The 7,003-nt window shown below is 46.8% G+C and overlaps 1 long non-coding RNA gene across 1 annotated transcript; it reads left to right on the top strand.

The window, feature by feature from the left end:
• The first annotated feature begins 793 nt into the window (after positions 1-793).
• LOC127002487 (uncharacterized) lies at positions 794-5,547 on the top strand. The gene is made up of 3 exons (XR_007756299.1): positions 794-1,294; positions 1,888-1,980; positions 5,433-5,547. It is a non-coding gene; the product is annotated as an uncharacterized LOC127002487 (long non-coding RNA).
• Positions 5,548-7,003: the final 1,456 nt, after the last annotated feature.

Below are 7,003 nucleotides of genomic sequence, written 5' to 3'. Positions count from 1 at the left end.
GAGTGATGTGGCAGCAGCGCGGTCTCGTGGGGAATCCTTGTGTCGCGCCCAAGGGCTGAAGTTAAAATCGATAGACTATACTATGTTAGGAATTAGGCCAGTTAACCGGGGGATTAGACAAATTAACTATTTCCCTTATGGAACTAGTCTCGGGCCGAGAGTTCAAGCCAACTATGAGCATCGTCTGAGCTCAAATAAGCCTTGGATGGTACTTAAATACTTCGGTCATCGGCTCCCAAACCGAGACATAATCAACTTATTCACTGCCTGAAGACTAACCATATTTACCATAAAGGGAATAACAATAGTGAAGTGTTTCCTTTCATGAAATAATAACTAATTGTTCTTGCTGAATTAAAATTAAAGAGCAAGGATAATTTAACCGATGGAATCAGAGAGGAAAGCCACGCCATCTGGCGAGAGAAATTCAAAATATCGCTTCAGACCCACGTGGTTGGTTTTCTCTCACTCCACCACCGGCCTTCACAAAGTAAAGACCAAGGCACTGCAGCCCACCCATTAACTCGGACGCAGTGTGCCTTCTATTACCTGACTCGAGGGATACTACACCCGGCAACGAAACTTCAGAGACAACAATATCTTTTGAAACCCGCTTCTCAGCTAAGTGCCCCCAGCAGTTATTTGAGACAGATAGATTTTACTACACGGATCAGGTAGGATTATCATTTGTTCGGCTGTCTGGAGGTGCTTGTTGGATACCTTCACCACCTAATAGCTGGTAAGCACTTGTTTGTTTGGTATTGTCTGACGGGTGTGTTATTCACTTTGCGAGTGACCTAACTGTTGGGTAGGGTAAATTTACTGATTCCCAACAACTTCTACTAATGCTATAACTTCTACTACTATTACTGGGGGCTTCGTGGTGCAGTGGTTAGCATACTCGGCTCACAACCGAGAGAGCCCGGGTTCGATTCCCGCCGGAGTGGAAAAATTTGGGCGTCTTTTCCGATACCCTACGCCCCTGTCCACCCAGCAGTGAATGGGTACCAGGTATTAATCGGGGGCTGTGTCCCGTCTCCTGGGATCTGTTCCCTTCTCCTATAATTCCTTCCCCTCCTGTCTCTCTCCGGCATATGACCACAGATGTTGCGCCGACTAAACGAAACATTCCAGTACTACTAATACTGCTACTACTTCAACTACTACAGCCACTCCCACAGGCACATAGACGCTGTGGACCCGTCGGAGGGCATGATGAAGCTGCGAGAGACTGGCATCTATACCAACGACTTCCTGGAGTTTATCGGCAGCGGACACTCCACCGTGCCCAAAGGTATTAGTGATTTGTTTTTTTACATGAAAGGACACGGCTCAAGTTCAACAAGAGTACAAAAAAAAGCCCGCTACTCGCCGCTCCCATGAAAGATAAAAGTAAAGAGTAGCAAAAAGAGAGGTCAATTTCGAGTGGAGAGGTGTCTTGATACACTCTTCTTGAAATAAATCAAGTCATAGGCAGGAGGAAATACAGACGAAGGAAGGTTGTTCCAGAGTTTACCTCTTGCATAAGGGTTTTGGATACTATAGGGATGAGCATGAGTAGAAAGTCGTGTGCAGCGGGGCCGCGGGGGGGAAGGAGGCATGCAGTTAGCAAGTTCAGAAGAGCAGTCATCATGAAGATATCGATAGAAGATAGAAAAAGAGGCAACATAGCGGCGGAATTTAAGAGGTAGAAGGTTGTCAGTAAGAGGAGGAGAGCTGATGAGACGAGGAGCCTTAGACTCCACTCTGTCCAGGAGAGCTGTGTGAGTGGAATTATTGTTATTGTTGTTGTTTCATATGTAAAGATTAATATACGTATTTTTCTTCTCTCTCTCTCTCTCTCTCTCTCTCTCTCTCTCTCTCTCTCTCTCTCTCTCTCTCTCTCAGACACATACGACCTGGTGGTCATCTCGGGCGGTATGGGCGAAGGTCATATCCCACTCAGTGGCCTCGACGACCTGGTGCGCGTCGCAAAGAACGGTGAGTGAGGAGACAAAAATAATAATAAAACAATAATATAAAAAAAACCGCTACTCGCTGCTCCTGAGAAAAAAAATCAAGAGGTGGCCGAAAGAGAGGTCAATTTCGGGAGAAGTGGTGTCCTGATACCCTCCTCTTGAAAGAGTTCAAGTCGTAGCCCGGAGGAAATACCGATGGAGGAAGATTGTTCCAGAGTTTACCAGCGTGAGGGATGAAAGAGTGAAGATGCTGGTTAAATCTTGCATTAGGGGTTTGGACAGTATGGGATGAGTATGAGTACAAAGTCGTGTGCAGCGGGGCCGCGGGAAGGAGGGAGGGAGGCATGTAGTTAGCAAGTTCAGAAGAGCAGTCAGCGTGAAAATAGCGATAGAAGATAAATGAGTTAACATCGCGACGGAATTTAAGAGGTAGAAAACTATCAGTTGGAGGAGGAGAGCTGATGAGACGAAGAGCCTAAGACTCCACTCTGTCCAGAAAGGATGTGTGAGTGGAGCTCCCCCCCCCCCCCACACACACACACACGCGAGATGCATACTCCATACGAGGGCGGACAATGCCCCTGTATATGGATAGCAACTGTGCGGGGGAGAAGAACTGGCGGAGACGATACAGAACGCCCAACCTCGAGGAAGCTGATTTAGCGCGAGTGGAGATATGAAGTTTCCAGTTGAGATTTTGAGTTAAGAATAGACCGAGGATATTTAGTGTTGAAGAAGGTGACAGCTGAGTGTTGTTGAAGAAAAGGGGATAGGTGTTTGGAAGATTGTGTCGAGTTGATAGGCGGAGAAATTGAGTTTTTAAGGCATTGAAGGACACAAGGTTTCTTTTACCACAATCGGAAATGATAGCAAGGTCTTAGGTTAAGCGTTCTGCAGCCTCCAGTCTGGAGTCGTGTACTTCCTGTTGGGATGGCCTTCTATTGAAAGAAGTTGAATAATGCAGAGTGGAGTAGGAAAGTTTGTTATTGAAAGAAGATCATTGATGAATAACAAGAAGAGAGTGGGTGATAGGACAGAGCCCTGTGGAACACCACTGTTGATAGGTTTAGGGGAAGAACAGTGACCGTCTAGCACCGCAGAGATACAACGCCGGAAAAGAAACTGAAGATAAAGGAACAGAGAAAGGGATATAATCCGAAAGAGGGTAGTTTAGTAAGCAAAGACTTGTGCCAAGAGTCAGTTAAGAGAGCAAGAAGATCGCCAGTAGAACGCCCATTGTGGAACCCATATTGGCGATCAGATAGAAGGTTAGAAGTGGAAAGGTGCTTTTGAATCTTCCGGTTAAGGATTGATTCAAAAGCTTTAGATAGACAGGAAAGTAAAGCTATAGGGCGGTAGTTTGAGGGATTGGAACGGTCACCCTTCTTAGGCACAGGCTGCACAAAGGCATACTTCAAGCAAGAAGGAAAGGCAGATGTTGATAGGCAGAGACGAAAGAGTTTGACCAGGCAGGGTGTCAGCACGGAAGCATATTTTTTAAGGACAATAGGAGGCACTCCATCAGGTCCATAAGCCTTCTGAAAGTTGATACCAGAGAGGGCATAGAAAACATCATTTGGAAGAATCTTAGTAACGGGCATAAAGGAGTCAGAGGGGGGATGAGTAGGAGGAATATGCCCAGAATCGTCCAGGGTTGAGTTTTTACAGAAAGTTTGAGCGAAGAGTTCAGCCTTAGAGACAGATGAGACGGCAGTGCTGCCGTCAGGGTTAAGGAGAGGAGGGAAAGAGGAAGAAGTGAAATTGGAGGATATATTTTTGGCTAGATGCCAGAAGTCACGGGAAGAATCAGAAGAAGCAAGGTGTTGACATTTTTTATTGATAAAAGAAGTTTTGGTAAGTCGGAGAATAGATATGGCACGATTCCGGGATGAAATGTAAAGGTCATAGTTAGCGGGAGTTCGAAGGCTCTGAAACCTTTTGTGAGCTGCCTCTCTATCTTTAATAGCACGAGAACAAGCATGATTAAACCAAGGCTTTTTAGCATGAGGAGTAGAGAAAGAACGTGGAATGTGTGCCTCCATTCCAGAGACAATCACCTCTGAGATGCACTGGGCACACACAGAGGGGTCTCTCTCCTGGAGACAGTAATCATTCCACGGGAAATAGGAAAAGTACATCCTCAGGTCGTCCCTCCGAGCTGAAGCAAAATGCCAGAAACATCGCCTCTTCGGTGGGTCCAGAGGATGTACAGGAGCGATAGGACAGGAAACAGAAATAAGGTTATGATCGGAGGAGCCCAACGGAGAGAACAGTTTGACAGAGTAAGCAGAAGGATTAGAGGTAAGGAAGAGGTCTAGAATGTTGGGCCTGTCTCCAAGACGGTCGGGAATACGTGTAGGGTGCTGAACCAACTGCTCTAGGTCGTTGAGGAGAGCAAAATTGTAGGCTTGTTCACCAGGCTGGTCTGTGAAAGAGGATGAAAGCCAAAGCTGGTGGTGAACATTGAAATCTCCCGTGATGGAGATTTCAGCGAAGGGAGAGTGAGTCAAGATGTGCTCCACTTTAGAATTCAAATAGTTAAAGAATTTTACATAGTTAGTAGAGTTAGGTGATAGATAAACAGCACAGATATATTTAGTAATAGAATGACAATTAAGTCTTAGCCAAATGGTGGAAAATTCAGAAGAGTCAAGGTCGTGGGCACGAGAGCAAGTGATGTCGTTGCGCACGTAGGCGCAACATCCAGCTTTGGATTGAAATTTAGGATAGAGATAGGAGGGAACAAAGTATAGATTGCTGTCAGTAGCCTCAGAAACCTGTGTTTCGGTGAGGAAGAGAAGGTGAGGTTTAAAGTAGGAGAGATGGTGTTCCACAGAATGAAAATTAAAACGAAGACCGCGAATGTTGCAGAAATTGATAAGGAGGAGGTTCGAAGAGTTATCAGGACACCTCTCAAGTCGGCAGCTAGAAGGGGAATCCTCCCTGGGGGAAATTATGGTCCCCCCCCCCCAGGCGGGGACTGAGAGGCATTGTTATTTTTCGCCATTTAGAATTTTGAATTTTGGGAAAAGGTGTGTGTGTTGTGTGAATGTAGTGTGGTGTAGAAAGAGAGATGAACTCTCTTTAGAGAGCATGCTGAACTGCTCTCTGGTGTTGATGAGACAAAAGGGAAACGGTTAGTGAGGACATGGGAAGGGTCTTTGAAGGGCTTCAGCACCCTCCTCGCTTCCCATATATCCTCACCGGGAGTAGCTCACGCCCGTTCGGTTGGTGTCTTCCTACCTACTCCTACTATAGGATCGCAAAACAGTTCATGGTAATCCCAGCAACTTTTACGAGAGGTTTTTCAAACAGGCGAACTTAGGCGCCGTTTAGGATGGGAAAGAGCCTACATAGAGACTTCAGATTTGCATGGAATAAACCTTGAGGCGGTCTTCCTAGGGTGGGCTAGACGACGCGCCTCCTAGCGTATGCCCCAATGATTAACTTATTTCCTCCTCTCCGGTACTCCAGGAGGCTTCGTGATCATCGTGATGCGCCACGAGCACCTACAGACCGTGCCTTCCTACAAGGACAAGCTGGAGCCTTACATGGACCAGCTGGAGTCGGACGGGAAGTGGAAGAAGGTAGGGAGCACCGTTGCCAGATTATCGTACTCAGAGCATAGTATTTACCGTTTTTTGACACCTAACTATTGCCAAGAAACATCAGGAATTAACCATTTTAACGACATATATAAATGCATTTAGTTATTGAGCCCCAGGAGACAGTTTTGGGGTCGGATGTTGGTAAATATAAGAGACTGAGTACAACTATCTGGCAACGTTGGTACAAGAAAACATTTACTCTAATCAAGGTTTATGTCTGGCGGGGCTGTTCACTGTATGGGCGCCTGTCAGGACACTGGTATAAGGAGATGGTCAGGAGCTGGCCAGGGGGAGAAGGTCACGTATTTGAAATGATGGTCATAATTCCTTCAGGTGGAGCGGCGCATCGTCCCAACCTATTTCTGTGACAAGGAGGGTCTCGTCTTCGTCTTCCGCATCACTAAGCCTGAGTGAGGAGGAAGAGGAGGGAATGGAAAAGAGAGAGATAAGGAGTAGGAGTTATAGTTATAGTTCGTCGCGGCACCCGAGACAGAGGTGTGAATTATCGTGCTCTGGCAACCTGGTGTCATGGCGTCTACGATGTTATATGATAGTTTACGCATAGGACACATTTGTCAGTATGAATCATATTATTGAACTTGTCATAAAAATCTCACTTAATGAACTAAGACCCATTGCCATCACTCCAATCCCGAGCCTGCTTTGTGAAGACTGTGTTTAGCTGGGCATATGATACTATTCATTACAAAATTGATCAGAGGCAGTTCGGCAACATTAGAGCCTCCTCCACAACACATTGCCTCATAAGTTTCCTTGATTTCATTCTAAAAAACCTGAAAACCAGAAAAAAAACTTCCTCTGCCCTCGCCTTTATTGACTTTCGGAAAGCCATCGACCTGGTTGACCACACCACTGTCATCACCAAGGCCATAAACATCGGCCTGCCCTCCCACCTGACATAATGGCTGGCGGACTTCCTGACGCACCGGCACCAAGCTGTGCGTCATCAAGGTAGCACATCCACCCTCCAGCCCCTCTCTGCTGGGGTGCCACAAGGGACGCGCATCGGACCTCTTTGTTTCCTTATTCTGATCAACAATGCACTGTTAGACGCCCCTCATCGCTGGAAGTACGTGGATGATTGTCCAGTGGGCATCTCCATCAACAACACAGCCCCTGACTACACGCCCCTACAACACATTCTGGACCGAATGCAGAGCGGGACGCAAGATAACCACGTCACCATCAACACCAACAAGACGGTGGTGATGCATTTTCACACCTCCACCAATGCTATCCCACCGCCAGCCCTGGAGGTTGGCCCTCACCAGCTGCAGGTGGTTGAATCCACCAAACTACTTTGAGTCACCCTGGACAGCAAGCTGAGCTGGGGCAAGCACGTCAGCACCATTATCAGGGTGGCTTCCTACAAACTTTTCATGCTGAGACGCATGAAGGCACTGGGAGCCCCCCAAA

The sequence above is a fragment of the Eriocheir sinensis genome, chromosome 23, assembly GCF_024679095.1.
Source record: "Eriocheir sinensis breed Jianghai 21 chromosome 23, ASM2467909v1, whole genome shotgun sequence".
Taxonomy (NCBI): Eukaryota; Metazoa; Arthropoda; class Malacostraca; order Decapoda; family Varunidae; genus Eriocheir; species Eriocheir sinensis.
This window is presented reverse-complemented; position numbering and strand designations above follow the sequence as displayed.